Below are 15,840 nucleotides of genomic sequence, written 5' to 3' on the forward strand. Positions count from 1 at the left end.
TTCAAAAAGGCTGTAGTTCAACAGGAGGCTGGTATGAATCCTAAATCCTAACTTGTTTATGTTTACTGTAAATCAGAAACGAAACAATAATGGCAACAGCACCAACAAGAAGAACAGGAGCAACTTAAAGACCAACTGTCCTTTTGGCAGATGCGTCCCCTGTCCTCTTTCCTTTGTTTTTGTTCCTCCATCCACTCTGAGTCCTCCTGTCTGACCTGCAGGTGAGAAACAGGTGTGAGGTGTCAGCTGTCAGGTAGGTGATGAGTGAAGAACAGAACAGAATCCATTTCCTCTTCAAACTGCTGTCAGACATTATCTACTGCACTCTGATCACATCACTCAGACCAGCTGCTTTCTACAAAGTCTCATCAACAACATCTTTAGAAACAAACATCAACAACCAGGAAGCAGCTTCACCTCTGATCACACACACACTCAACTCTACTCACTCACCTGGAGGAACAACAACCAGGTTGGTGCTGTTAGTCATAGGTCCTCCCACTTCCTGGACAACAAGACACTCGTAAATTCCAGTGTCATTAATCGTCACATTCTTCAGAATCAAAGACACGTCTCCATCCTTCATCTGTCTGTCCTGCAGATCCACCCGGTTCTTAAAAGATGGATGCTGGTCATCTGGTTCAAATCGGCCATCCCGGTACAAAAGCACATATTCATCTCCCAGGTCAGCTCTGCTCCACTTTGCAGCTATGATCTTATTGTTGATGTTTGGAGTTCGACATGTCAGAGTGACGTCCTGTCCAGACTCAGCTGTGATGTATTTCTGGTCTGAAAGAGGAAACAACACAAAGCACAGAGGTTAAAGGTCAAACTATAACTGTTCACTTCTAAGAGATGAGTTGGGCCTCCCTCCTCCCTCCAGTCCAGTCTGGACTCACACTCAGCAGCCTGGTACACCTGTTTCTCATTAAGCTACAATTATCTACCAATACTTATGAACAAGTTCAAGCTGCAAACACTCCTCTGCATGAGGATTTCTGCTTCCAGCTTCACTGCTTCCCCTCCCAGGACTCCCTCCCTGTGAGCAGACTAACCAGTCACCTCTTGCAAGGATGGACTCACTGACCTCCCCAACTAAGTCTAAGGCTACGTTCACACTGCAGGTCTTAATGCTCAATTCAAATTTTTTGATCAAATCCGATTTTTTTGTCTGCTTGTTCACACTACAAATAAAATGTGACAGCAAACGCGCTCTAGTGTGAACCCTCAAAGCGGCCCGCATGCGCAAAAGAAGACGTCACACACAACAGACTCTGTTTAGACCCAGACCAAACAATATTGTTTGATGATTGCCCTTAATATAAAGTCTTGTTTCACATTTTACGTTTCCCAATTTTGCTTTAAGTTAAAGTTATTTTGTTATTTACATATGGCCTAATAATGATCCTTGTTGCTGTTTTAGAGGAGCGGTGCTTCAAAGGATAGTTGCAGATTTCTGTCAGAATCTGCAGATTATACAGTACAAATAAAATGTTCACGTTGTCTTCCCAACAGTTTCACTGACATCTACACTGGATGCCCAGGAAGCGTTCACGATGTCTTCTCCGGCGCTGATAATTGGCGTCTGTCTTGTGTCAGTGACGTAAAAGACGCATTTAATGCGACATGACCGTTCACACAGCAGTCGCTTTCTAAAACATCGGATACGTATCGGATTCAGTACCACATATGAAAGTGACCCAGATCGGATTTGTAAATATCGGATTTGTGCCGTTCACACTGTCATACCATGATCGGATATGAGCCGCATAGGGTCAAAAAAGTCGGATTTGATGCGCTTTCGCCTGCAGTGTGAACGTAGCCAAAATGTCTTCATACTGTTTCTGCCACAAATAATTTTTAGGGATTTCCTTGTGAAAATTTGGGTAAATTTACACTCTTTTTTTGTCCCCAGTTATTGATCTGATTGTTCTTGATTCTGAAACATGTTGTCTCCACCCTTCACTGTAGAGTGAAGGGTGGAGACAAACAGTACTGTGTTTTCACTTTGGCTCATTTTTCACCCACTGTGCAATAAAACCACTGAGGGCATTGTCTTCACTGTGGGTTCACCTGCCTTCTCCCCTCAAACAGTGCTTGTGATGATGGAGCTTCATAAAAACATGTTTTACATTTATTTCATAGCAAAAACAAGCGAAAAAAAACCTAAGTTCCCTATTTGACACTGTATTGACTTGTAATTAGTTAGATTATGATTAATCAAACATGTGTTTTAATATTCAATCGGCATATATACAATTCTTTCATTCAGTTAACATTTTATCATCAGCTAGGTGTGTAAACGGGAACATTTGGTCATTTAGTGAACAGATGTGTTAACAAATGATTCTAGTTCATTCTCTCATCGTTGCCTTCAGAGAATTATTTATTTATTTTTTAATCCAACAGGTAGCTACTGAGTGACACACAAACACAGTCTGTGCAGTAAGTAGAATGTGTTATACACTCCATGAGGTGTAATCTACTCATCACTGCCACTAATAAATGTTTGTAAAAAAAAAGTCTTCTCATCAACCAGACTGTCCAGTTTTATTCATAACTATGTTTTTAAGGAAAAAAATGAAGGTTCTATAGCAGAAAGTGAAGAACTGAAACTTTCTGGCATGTAACTGTTTATTATTCAATTACTGTGTGTAGTATAAATGGCAAAAGGGAGGTTTTTTATCAATAAGAAAGTCTGTATAAACTCCAAATTGTCTCCTTGTGCTTGTTTGTGGTGCGCAGCAAATCAAACAAGTTCATTAACAAGTTAATATTCAATACTGAACTGTAAATTGTCTTTTTGAAGGAAGTAATTTTCAATAAGTGTTTTCACAAAAGTTTTATTTTCATGCATTTACTACTACTCGGGAAAACATACATGAGGTTTAAGGCCTGAACAAGTCTGAAACTTTTTGTCCTTCATGATGGAAAATGGCTGAAAATAAAAAATAAAAAACTGCTCCTAATTTTATAAATACAATCAGCACACACTGCTGATTGTAAGCTTATCTACAATAATACATTTTTGTAGCTGTATACTGACTCCTGACACTACAACACATCACACTGACACACACATTACACTTCTTTGTGAGATCTGAAAATCACCAACATGTTAGGTCCACACAGACTCCACCCAGCCTCGTGTCTCCTTCAAACACAGACAAACTGAATAAATATGAAAATAACTCTTTGAGAAATATTATTAATACATTAACCAGAGTGACACTCAGTTTAGTTTCTAACAGTTAAATCTCACCTGCAGAGACGAACACGACAAACATCAAAGTGGAGCAGAGTGACGCAGTTACAGCAGACATGTCCGTGTTCTTTGTTTCTGCTGATCTGACTCTTAGATTGTTCTAAAAGTCTGAGTCTGTTGGTGTTTTCACTGAATAACTGAACCTGAGTTTAAACCTGACTACGTCACATTTAAGGTTTAAATAAAGCTAAAGCTGTTTGTCCAAACTCTTCCGTGTCTCTTGAGGACATCACGTTAGAGTGATGTTTGGTAGGCTGGACTGTAGGACGATCATAAATAAGTGCGTCATAACTAAAGCGGTGAAATCTAAAGCAGGTCTGAGTGTTTAACAGGTTCAGTTCTTGAATGATCTCCACAGAACAACACAAACATAACCTGTCTCATCATCAACCATCAGCTACATACTAAAGACCATCATAGCCAAAGGACTTCAAAATGACATCACTGTATACAAATGTATATATACAGACACAATTCAGATCTGTGATATCAGCGCCCACAGCGTCACCTTAGCAACCACATTCCTCCACCTATCAGATGTGAGTTCACATATTTGACAAACAAATGCCACAAACACAAAGTCACAGCTGACTCTGAGCCCTCACAGTCAGCTGATCTTTCTGTCAAATAACTTAATGAAACCCTGAAATACAATAAATGTTTTCAGGTCCTTGAAGTACACACGGGTGGGGGCTGGAAACCCACTCCACCTGTCACAGTCTGAAGACAGAATGTGGTTTCTGTTCAGTGTGTGAGGATCAGTATGACGGCTCTGTGTGTGTGTGTCTGTCAGTGTTTGTGTCCCTTTTCTGGTCAGACTGGTTCAGCAGTAGAATTACGTGTCTCTGTGATATTTAAATCACATCAGATTTCCTCTTTGGTGTTCAGCACATTCATCAGCTCTATTTGAACTTGGAGCTCCATTATTTTTCTTTCTGTTGTTTTGTACTCGCCATCTGTTTGAATGTAAAATCATTTCAAAGCTTCATAGCGAAGCTAACATACCTGTGGTTATCTCTGTATGTTTAACAGATACAAATGGCTTAAAAATCCCAAACATTTAAGCTGAATCTTCTTTCATCTTTCTCCTTTTTAGTTTTAGTTTCCATACTAAACTAAACACTTTAACACCTTAAGTGTCATCATTTTTTCTTCTAATGATTCAAATGATCAGTAACTAATTTGAAACGATCATCTGAGAAAGTTTGTTAGACAACAAACAGAAACTAAACCTCCAGCTTCCCTAAATGTAAAAGTTTTATTTTTTCTTCCTCTGAGGCGAGAACAAAGACAGAAATATGTCAACATGATCATTTAAAATCCAGGAAAGTTGGATGAAAGTTGAAGAGAAGTTAACATTTCATTGTTTCTCTTGGTCATATTTTAACTTCCTTTCTCTGCGCTGCCAGTGAGTAAAGATTAGATAGAAAACAGTTTATGGTCATGAGCTTGTCAGTAAATTATTCTGGGTGTTTTTTGTGTTTTTTTTATTAGTCTGTGGAAATAAATTAGGATCACTTTTGATTTCAAGGCTGTGGGAAGCAGCCTTGAATTAAAGGGTTCGGCAGCACTTTCTATTGTATGTTAGAAATAATGCATGTTAGGTTTATAGTGTTAGGTTTATATTGTGGATTGTCATTTATGCTTAGAAATATATACTCATAGGGGCAAGAATAAAAGAGGCGAAGGCCCACGGAGACCTAGGGGGAAACGCGGCAGGAGAAATGATAAATGTTATACATGTGGAGAAAGGGGTCACCATGCAAGAGAGTGTCCTGATCACAGCCCTGAAGAGTATAGACATCGCGAACCCAAGAAACCTCAACTGTAATAAATGACTAGTACCTGTCAACACTGCAAATGCACAGATGTTTAAATTATTCTTTAGATTGCCCTGATCAACAGTAGCCTGTTTTCCAGACCATAGATTTAACTGAGGTGGATAAATGCTAAAAGTAATCTGCATCAAGCTAAGGTTAGCTCAAATTCAGCACAATGACATATGAGATGAAGAATACAAGGAAAATATCTAAACTAATTAAGTGCATAGAGGCACTTGACCTGTTTGAAAAACTGTCATCCTATTATGAGACATTGTCGGGATATAGAGCACTCCTATACAAACAACTAATATGCTAACCCCTGTATGCAACAGCTAAAACTACAAGATGGAGAAGCTGAATTAAATATGTGGTCACTTCTAAGCTGATGAGCTGATGACACATTATCAGAGCAGGAGCTGGCTGAGAACGCATCAGAGTGAGGGATAGAGATATGATAACTCGAGCATGCACCTATCTGAGAGTTCAGTTTCTTCCTCACATCTCAGATGCGCAGCAGTTTTCCTGCATCTTGATTCATGTGTGTAACGCGTTCATAGCATTTGCATCATGTTTTTGCTTGTTTGTTTTGTCGGGGTGAAAAATAACTAAATAAAGTTTGATCATACTTATGGATCACTTATGAGTGTGAATGTGCCTGATGTCGCAGAATGTGTGTGCGCTGTGTAAAAGTAATTGTCTCCAACTGTGAGAGTGGTGATTCTGCAGGACACCAGCTATCATAGTGGAAAAAGAAACAAAATTTATATTGTAGATGAAAAATAATAATAAGAAACAGTTTTGTGTTTCTCAGCCAAGAACAGCTACAATCTCACTTTCTGTTTTTCGGACAGTATTCAAAAACCAGACAGAGATGTGTGTTGTTTAATCAGTGATGAGAATGATGAAAATGTCTCAGTGTGTTACTTTCAGATGAAAAGCAGACCTGGATCAATTTTCCACATGCAGCGGTTGGAAGAAAGTTATAGGTTAACATCATTGGAAATGTTCAGGTCATGTGTCTCTCAACCTCACAAGCGAGCTCACTCCTCCCCGAAGACAAGGAATGCAGTTCCAAGAGCAATAACATGGCAGATAAAGAGACAGCAGCAAAGCCCTGAGCAAAGAGACCCAGCAAGCAGCAGCAGTGTGGACAAACAGCATCGGAGAAGAAAAACAAACCCATCATCCTGACTGATTGGATGAATGACACTGTGTTTCCAACAAGCTGCAACTTCACTGTGCTGTGACAAGGACTTTTGAGGAAAACTGAGGAGACTGTTGGAGTTTGAGATTTGCCACTTTGGGAGTAAAATGGCAAGAAGAGACAGTGGAACACAGGACAAAGCTGAAGGAGAACTGCCGGCTGTTGGACTGTTGAAGTGGGAGAGGACAACAGAGTGAGTAGGTGAGAACACAGAGGAATGCTGTTGATTAATGTGGGAAATCAAAATTTGGGTTAGCCAACCTGGGAAAAAGAAAACTGACTGCTTAAGTGGGAAAATTGTGAAGGAATCTGAAACACTGCAAAAAGAAACATATACAAAACCACACACACAAGCAGAACATGCATTAACCCTACTAACACAAACAAGAGAGAGATTAGACAACATCTTGAGTATGTGAGTCTGTTTATCATCTTGTCCAAGTCACCTCGTGTGATGAAAAGTGATACAAAGACCAGTGGACTCATAGCACATTAGTTAAAAAAATGATTACAATATAGCAAAGAAAAGCTAAACAGTGAACAGTGAGAGCAGTGCTACGAGGGAGCAGACGAAAGCAAAGCGGAAGGAACAGCGCTCGTCATAGTTCTCTCCCTCGTGCACCAGTAACACAAAGAACTTTGGTGACTTGCTTCTTGCTTTTGACGTTGTAGTAGAATTGTCTCGTTCCAGCGGTGGGTCTGTGCCGGACAGGCCCAATAACGCATGATCAGGGATACATAATAAAACGAATAAATGAATGAATAAATAGATAAATACTAAAGAGTTTACAAAAGGTAAGTTCTTTTGTAAACAGCAGAGTGGAGCAGAAAGCTGCAGTTAAGGTACATATGATAATAAACAGAGTCCCAGTAATAGTAATAATTATAATAATAATGTGTAAATCCACCTGTACTTTGACCGAGAGTTCAAAGACTATAGAGTAATATATGATTACTCTTTCATAATAAAGTTAAGTTATTTTAATAGCTATCTAGCTATTGGCAGCTTCTTTCTTGGCTCTTGACGGAGGCGGTCGCTTTTTCCCTCTCTTGTCTTTCCTGCTTGGCTTCTCATGTCTTTTGTATAGTCTTGCCTAAATCTTACCCTCAAAGAGTCTCTCAGACTTGTTCTCTAAAAATCTAAAGAGGGATTTGATCAACTGGTCCCTTAATGAAATTGACAACCTCTTCTGCCTGGACTTCAGAGAGCCGAATTGTCCTGCGGAGACAGTTGCTGCCAGATACTTGATGGTCCGTTGCGTTGTGTGTCTGGCGACACTCTCGATGGAGGACATTGAACGACATCTACCAATTCGGAACCATGATAACAGAGTTCTGGCTGATTGGAGCTGGCTTATCAAAGAACAAGAAGCGGCTACAGCTGTTCAAAATCCCACAAGGCAGGCCGACATGATAGACGATGGGCAGGGCTGTGAGTACTCAGACTGTGTTTATTGAAAGCAATATGGATAAGATCTTGGAGAAGCTCATGGCTCTGCAAAGGGAATTGAGAGACCTGGTGACCAGTGATGGACATTAGACCAACTGTAAAATTGGAAGCAGTTTGTTCACACTAACCAAAACAACTACCGTCTTCATCTCATGTGGCCCCCCGGCACCAGCTGGATGCTCAAGACAAAAGCTGACGGGAATAACAAAATTCTCCCTTAGATAATAAAACTCTTGTTGTGACCCCCCCCTCCTTCAAGGCCACCCCCATCAACCAAAGATTGTTAACCTTTGCCTAACCGGGTGAAGGGGCACTTTCTCTCAGTTAAACACAGCACTCTCTCTCTCTCTCACACACACACACACACACACACACGCTGATCAAAGCAAAACAAACATTACTCTGTTATCTAGTTTTGATAATCTACTTTGTTCTAAATGTCTGAGTCTGTTGATGTTTTCACTGAAAAACACAAGACCGAAGAGAAGACAGACAGAAGAGTTTCAATCTGACTGATCAGTAACTCACTGATTACAATAAAAGATCTTCGAGCAACTCGGTTGACTTTCCCATAACTGTTGAAGAAAGAGGGAGTCATGTTAGAGTGAAGTTTGGGTAACTACATATAAGTGCGCCCTAACAAAATGATGGAGGAGGCAGCATTTAGCTGTAGCCTCCATAAAACCACAGAGAACTTTGTCCACCTTTGATTGTCTTTAAGTTGTGTTGGAGCCACAGAGAGCAAATCTTTGTTCTTTATGGAGAACCAGTGAGGCTGTTTGGACTTTCCTATGAAACATCAGTGCAGGAGTCTCTCAGTACATCTGTTTACAGTGAGGGACAAAGAAGCAGCAGAAACACCCACAGAGAAAACATGTAGAGACAAGCAGCAGCAAATAGTCTGCAGGGAGAGAGCAGGCAGCGTTGCAGCACTTCCTGGAAATCGAATGACTGTGTAACACACCCAAAGAAAGCTCCTAGGTCTGACCAACCGTCTCAGTCGTGGGCAAAAAGATGAGAGTCAATAAAATTCTAAAAGATAATTTATTGACTAATAATCAAGAGATAAAAGATAAAACAGTCCAGTGTCCCTTTGATGAATCAAATAAAACACACAGTCCCAAGGCCAGAGCCAGCTATGCCACACTGCCAGTTGCACTCCACGTGTTGCCTTTAACAGGGTTAGAAGTTGTCCTCCGAGACCCACCACCCTGCAAGCATATAGCCAGTGGTCACTCCAGCCTCTGCAACTCTGCTGCCTTTAGGCTGTGGCATATATTAGGCCCTGGCCTGCACAGAGAGACAAAACAACACTTTCACAATAGAAGTCATAGCGCAAAACCCATCCATCCCAAACATATCCAATTTCATCACATTACATACCTGCACAGAGAGACAAAACAACACAGCAGTGTTTGTAGTGTGGGCTATAAGTAGACCAGTGTATCAGTGCAATGAAGTACACCTGCCTCTAATTAGTCCAACCCCATTCCAGCCATTGGCTCACCAAAAATGTGACACACACAACCACTCCCAACCCAGTGCAACTTCACACAATAATATGGAGCTGAATTAACACAGGCACACTAGTCTACCATGTTACACCCCTCCCTGCTGAAATGGTCATTGTCCCAATGACCATGTAATCTATAAATATTAGTCTCCGAATCTCTGTGGAGGCAGTCCTTTGGTTGTTCTTGTTGACCGTCTGGGTTCTTGATGAATGGGTCCTGTCTCGATGCCTTTTGGGCCTGCCTGGAGAGGGATTTCTGTAGGAAGCCAAAACCCAACCCAGGGTGGGGCAGCTGAAGATCTACCAGTGTGTGGCAATGCATTTCCAATTTTTAAATCTTCCTGCCTGGCTGTCTCCACCTCACTCTTAGAGTTCTGCATATCTTGTTGCATAGGTAACAAACAAGGTCTCATTAAGTTACGATGCATCACTTTCTCAACATTTCCCCCTTCTTGTCTAATCACATACACCGGCAAATCAGGATCTGCTTGTTTTATGATGACATAAGGTTGCTGCTCCCACTTATCTGCCAACTTACCTCGGCCCCTTGCTCTCAAGTCCTGTAGCAATACTCTCTCTCCAGGCAGCAATGGAAGAGCATCTGTTTTCAGGTCATAATATTTCTTTTGCCGGGACATTTCAGAGTCTCTATGGTCTTGAGCTTTTTGGAAGGCATACTGCAGCCGTCTCTGATGGCATTGCACCCAGTTGCTCACAGAAGAGCAGCCCACATTTTCAGTAAGGCCCATCAGTCGATCCTGGGGAAGAAATCCATGCCTTCCAAACATCAAATAATGTGGTGAATATCCTGTAGAACTGTGCACTGTATTGTTATATACCTGGATCATCTCAGGCAGGTGATCTCGCCAGTTTCGCCTCTCTTCACCTAGTGTGCCCAGCAGCCCCAGAAGAGTCCGGTTAAGCCGTTCACAGGCCCCATTTCCAGCTGGGTGATAGGGTGTTGTATGATCCTTCTTTATGCCATACAATTCACACAGCTCATGCACTAGTTGCGATTCAAAGTTAGGACCTTGGTCTGACAGCAGTCGTCTCGGTGCACCGAAGGGCTGAATTACCTTGCTCCAAAGTGCTTTAGCTGTTGTCACTGCAGTCTGGTCTTTTGTAACTGCAGCCCAAGCAAATTTACTGAAGTGATCCACCATGACCAAAACATTATGATACAGATCTTCTGGACCACCTATAGACAAAAAGTCTACAGACAACAGTTCCATGGGTGCAGATGTCTTAATAGGAATTAAAGGAGCATGTTTTGCAGCAGCCGCTTTACGCAGGACACAGGCCTGACATTGGGTACACCAATTTATAACATCAGCATTTAATTTGGGCCAGAAATATCTTCTTTTAATCAGGGATATTGTTTTTTCTGGGCCCCAGTGTCCTGCATATTCATGATACAGTTGCCATATAGAATCCTTCTCACCCTCAGGAACCAAAAGTTGAACTACTGGATCGACCTCCTTGGTATCATGTGATGTCCGACACAGCACTCCATCTTTTAGTGACAGTCGTTCCCAGTGCCGCAAAAGACAGAACAGGTTTAGACTCCTGTTGCCTCTCACGCTTATTTGGCTGATGGCCCCTCCGTAGATACCAGGCCACCCTTCTTAAAGTTGGGTCCTCCCCTTGCAAGGCAGACCACTGCGATGGCGTACGTTCCGGAAACAAAGGCACACCACAGGTTACATTTTGTAGACCCTCCTGGTTTGAGTTGCTTACGCCAACACACATTGCTTTGACCACATTTACTGCAACCTGTTTAAAGGATGGAACCTCTACTTCTTCCCTTTGTCCCTCCGTAGCCTCAGATACTACAGGTGATGGATATCTGGATAGTGCATCTGCACTCTGATTAATACGCCCTGGCCTATATTTGATCTCAAATTGAAAACTAGCCAGGCGTGCTGCCCATCTCTGCTCTAAGCTTCCAAGTTTAGCTGAACTCAAATGTACCAAAGGATTATTGTCTGTGTAAACTGTAAAGGGTACACAATACAGATATTCAGCAAATTTCTTAGTTACTGCCCAGGTCAAGGCCAGAAATTCAAGTTTGAAGGAGCTATAGTTCTTATCATTCTTCTCAGAAGGGCTCAAACTCCTACTAGCAAAAGCAATTACTCTCTCTTTTCCATCCTGAACTTGTGCAAGTACGGCTCCCAAGCCCTGGTTGCTGGCATCTGTGTACAAGATGAAGGGTAGATTAAAATCAGCAAAAGCCAACACTGGTGCAGATGTTAGAGCCATTTTTAAAGCACTAAAGGCTGTGTCACATGTAGAGTTCCATTTAGTGGACAAGGGAACATCCTTCCTCTTAGAATTTTGTGATGCTCCAACTAATATTTGATTTAATGGTTGGGCAATTCTTGCAAACTCTTTCACAAATCTCCGATAATAGCCCGCCAGACCCAGAAATGATTGTAATTGTTTCACAGTAGTTGGAATAGGCCATTCTTGAATACATTTAATCTTGTCAGGGTCTGGAGCAATCCCTTTTGCTGAAACACGATGGCCCAAATACTGAACCTCTGGTTTTAGAAGACAGCACTTCTTGGGTTTTAATTTGAGGCCATGCTTGGACAGTTTACCAAGGACTGCATCCAAATGAACCAAGTGGGTGTCAAAATCTGGAGAATAGATTATTACATCATCTAAGTAGACAAGTACAGACTGTAAGTTTTCTTCCCCCAGACATACATGCATCAATCTTTGGAAGGTGGCTGGTGCATTTGACAAGCCAAAGGGCATTCTGGTAAATTCAAACAAACCCATAGGTGTAGTGAAGGCTGTTTTTTCTCTGTCTGTTGGGGACACCTCAACTTGCCAATATCCACTGGCAAGATCAAGTGTGGAAAAATACTTTGCGTTACCCAAACTGGCAAGTGACTCTTCTATTCTTGGAAGAGGGTAAGCATCTTTATGGGTCACAGCATTAAGTTTACGATAATCCACACAAAATCTAAGTGTCCCATCCTTCTTACGGACTAAGACAATCGGAGAAGCCCATGGACTGCAACTAGGCACAATGATGTTAGCATCCAACATACCTTGAATCAGACTCTTCACTTCCTGATATAACTTTGGTGGAATTTGTCTATAGCGCTCACGGACTGGTGCAGCATTGGCCGTAGGAATTGAATGCTGCATGGTGCTTGTCAATCCATAATCCTCCTCATGAACAGCGAACACTGCTCTGTGCTTATGCAATAAAGCCTGCAGTTTTTCCAATTCCTCTGTGGACAAATGAAGACCAGTTAAATCAGGGAACATGCATTTCTCCTTGGGCTGGGCTTGCGTTTGGTCCATACTCACTCTAACTGTGTTTACACCAACACGAGTCATGTTCACACTATTCTCTTGTATGATATCTGCTGGGTCAATAACAAAAGTCTTAGACAACTTCTGATGTCTGTAAAGGTACATTGGTGAGTCATTAAGGTTTTGGACCCTAATCAAAAGCCTCCCATCATGGACGGTAGATAATGTTCTAGCAATTAAGACTTCACCCACCTCAACAGGTTCCACCAGGCATTGATAATCCCTGCCGTCCACTCCAGTCTTCGTACGACCCCAAACCAACATCTCACTCCGAGGAGGAATCTGTATAGGATGGCGATTTATGGTACGTACATACCCAATGGACCCATCTGAAGCTGCAAACCGTGCCTGACTGGCACAAATCTGAAAAGCAGTAGTCCAAACTCTCTGTTCGGCCCCACTAGAGGAAAGGTAGGCTAATGGCTTCTCCTGATCCATTTTTTCGTAGCACTGTGAAATAACATTCATACCCAGGACGCCTTCACTGTCGGTTAAACATTGGTCCTTAATCACCAAAAAGCCACATTCAGGGAGTTCCACCTGTCCAACCTTCACATGTAGCAATACATAGCCCAGGTATGGAATATCTAGTCCATTAGCAGCCTCGAGCGCCAGCCAGCTGCTTGCATCCTTCAATTTCATACCATTATTGCCAAAGTGTTTAGAGAAGTAGCTGTTCTTTATCAGTGACACATTTGATCCAGTATCAAGAATACACTGTATTGGGACATCATCAAGACACAAGCTGACTTTAGGGACTTTTCCAATCAGTTTTTCCACATCAGTTTGAGGCCCATTGGCATCGACACAACCCACTGTCTGGGCCACCACAGTGGTGTCGTCTAGTTTAACGATCCAGATCTAGGCTTGCTTTTACAGAATCGTGCTATGTGGCCTGGCTGGGAACAAGTGTTACAGATGGGGCTACCTTGTTCATCATACTTGTTTGAGTAAACTCTGGGTCTGCTCCCTCCTTTCTTTCTTGATCTGTACTGGTCAGTCTGTTTCCAGTCCAAAGTCTTTTGTGTAGCTTGATGAAGTTCTGATCGGATTTCTTTGATCAAAGTCTGTGATAAATCATTGAATTGTGTGGTCATTTGCTTGTTCATGTCCTCCCACAACTCTGATTTAATCTGTTCCATATCCTTAGCATTACAGGTCTTGTATCTTTCCCCTTTGGCAGCAAAACACTGGACTGGGTCAACCATTTCACCATAAACGTGTTCCCTCAGGATTAGTTCTGCTTTTATTTCTGCAAATGTCAACTGATCATTCATTAGAATTTTTGTTCTGAATTCACCTCTCAGGGCAGTGTCGCTCAAGCCTTCAACCAGATGATCTCTGAGAAGAATATCATCGTCATTCATACCTCTAGGGTCCTTCCTCTTTAACCTGAGAAAATGTTCTTGTAATCTCAATGCAAATGAACTGATGTCTTCATGTGTTTCTTGACGAGCATTGAAGAACTGAGAGCGCAGGACCGAAGCAGTTGTTTTATCCCCATACAACTTATCTAACTCATTAAAAATTAGCTCAGGTGAATTACGTTTCTCTGGTGGTAGAATTAAAATCTCTCTTTTAGCCTTGCCTTCTAAGCAACAGAGCGTTAATTCTGCTCTAAAATCTACAGGAACTCCTTGCAAAGCAAATGTTGTCTGTAAATTACTTTTCCATTCACCTAGACTAATATCTGAATCCTTCCCTCTAAATTTAGTTGTGACCATATTGAACATAGGGATCATACCAAAGGGCCTAAACCCTGCACTAGAAACTGGTGCTTCTCTATTTGGGCCAGAGTGTGATTCACTCTGATCAGTCATCCTGCTTTTGCCCACTACAGATTATGGTGGCCAGATCCTGTCGACAACGCCAGTTGTAACACACCCAAAGAAAGCTCCTAGGTCTGACCAACCGTCTCAGTCGTGGGCAAAAAGATGAGAGTCAATAAAATTCTAAAAGATAATTTATTGACTAATAATCAAGAGATAAAAAATAAAACAGTCCAGTGTCCCTTTGATGAATCAAATAAAACAGTCCCAAGGCCAGAGCCAGCTATGCCACACTGCCAGTTGCACTCCACGTGTTGCCTTTAACAGGGTTAGAAGTTGTCCTCCGAGACCCACCACCCTGCAAGCATATAGCCAGTGGTCACTCCAGCCTCTGCAACTCTGCTGCCTTTAGGCTGTGGCATATATTAGGCCCTGGCCTGCACAGAGAGACAAAACAACACTTTCACAATAGAAGTCATAGCGCAAAACCCATCCATCCCAAACATATCCAATTTCATCACATTACATACCTGCACAGAGAGACAAAACAACACTTTCACAATAGAAGTCATAGCGCAAAACCCATCCATCCCAAACATATCCAATTTCATCACATTACATACCTGCACAGAGAGACAAAACAACACAGCAGTGTTTGTAGTGTGGGCTATAAGTAGACCAGTGTATCAGTGCAATGAAGTACACCTGCCTCTAATTAGTCCAACCCCATTCCAGCCATTGGCTCACCAAAAATGTGACACACACAACCACTCCCAACCCAGTGCAACTTCACACAATAATATGGAGCTGAATTAACACAGGCACACTAGTCTACCATGTTACACCTGTAATCAAAGTACAGGAGAGTAGTTACTCTCCTAGGACAGAACACAAAATGGAGTGACAGGAACAGAGACCGGGAAGGCCTAAAGAGGCAGGGATACTGGCCAGGTGTTCTGCATTTCCAGCCAACTTCTAGTTCTTTATTTACCTTTTTAAAAAAAAAAAAAACTCACCATCATTGCAAAAACTAAAGAAATCCCTAAAATGAAGACTCAACTATAAAATACATTATAAACTAAGAACTCAAAATTCTGAGTGTAAAAATAGTAATGGGAAAAAGTCAGCTCTCTGAACTCAGCTAAATACATTTAGTTGAGTTCAAACAAAAATCAAACAATCCCCTGTGAGCAAGCACTTGGTGACAGTGAGGGACAGTGAAGGAAAACCTCCCTTTTAACAGAAGCAGGTTTAGGGTATCTGCTGTGACTGGTTGGTGGTGAGGAGAGGGGAGACAGGATAAAGACCGTCGTGGTTAGTGTTTGATGGGTGGTTGGAATCAGAATTGCATTTCAAACTGTTGTTCTAATACAGGGGTGCCCAATCCCAGTCCTCGAGAGCTACTGCCCTGCAGTTTTTAGATGCATTCTTATTCTGACACACCTGAATGAAATGAATGACTTGTTATCAGGCATTTACCAAA

Source organism: Oreochromis aureus, linkage group 3 (assembly GCF_013358895.1).
Source record: "Oreochromis aureus strain Israel breed Guangdong linkage group 3, ZZ_aureus, whole genome shotgun sequence".
NCBI lineage: Eukaryota > Metazoa > Chordata > Actinopteri > Cichliformes > Cichlidae > Oreochromis > Oreochromis aureus.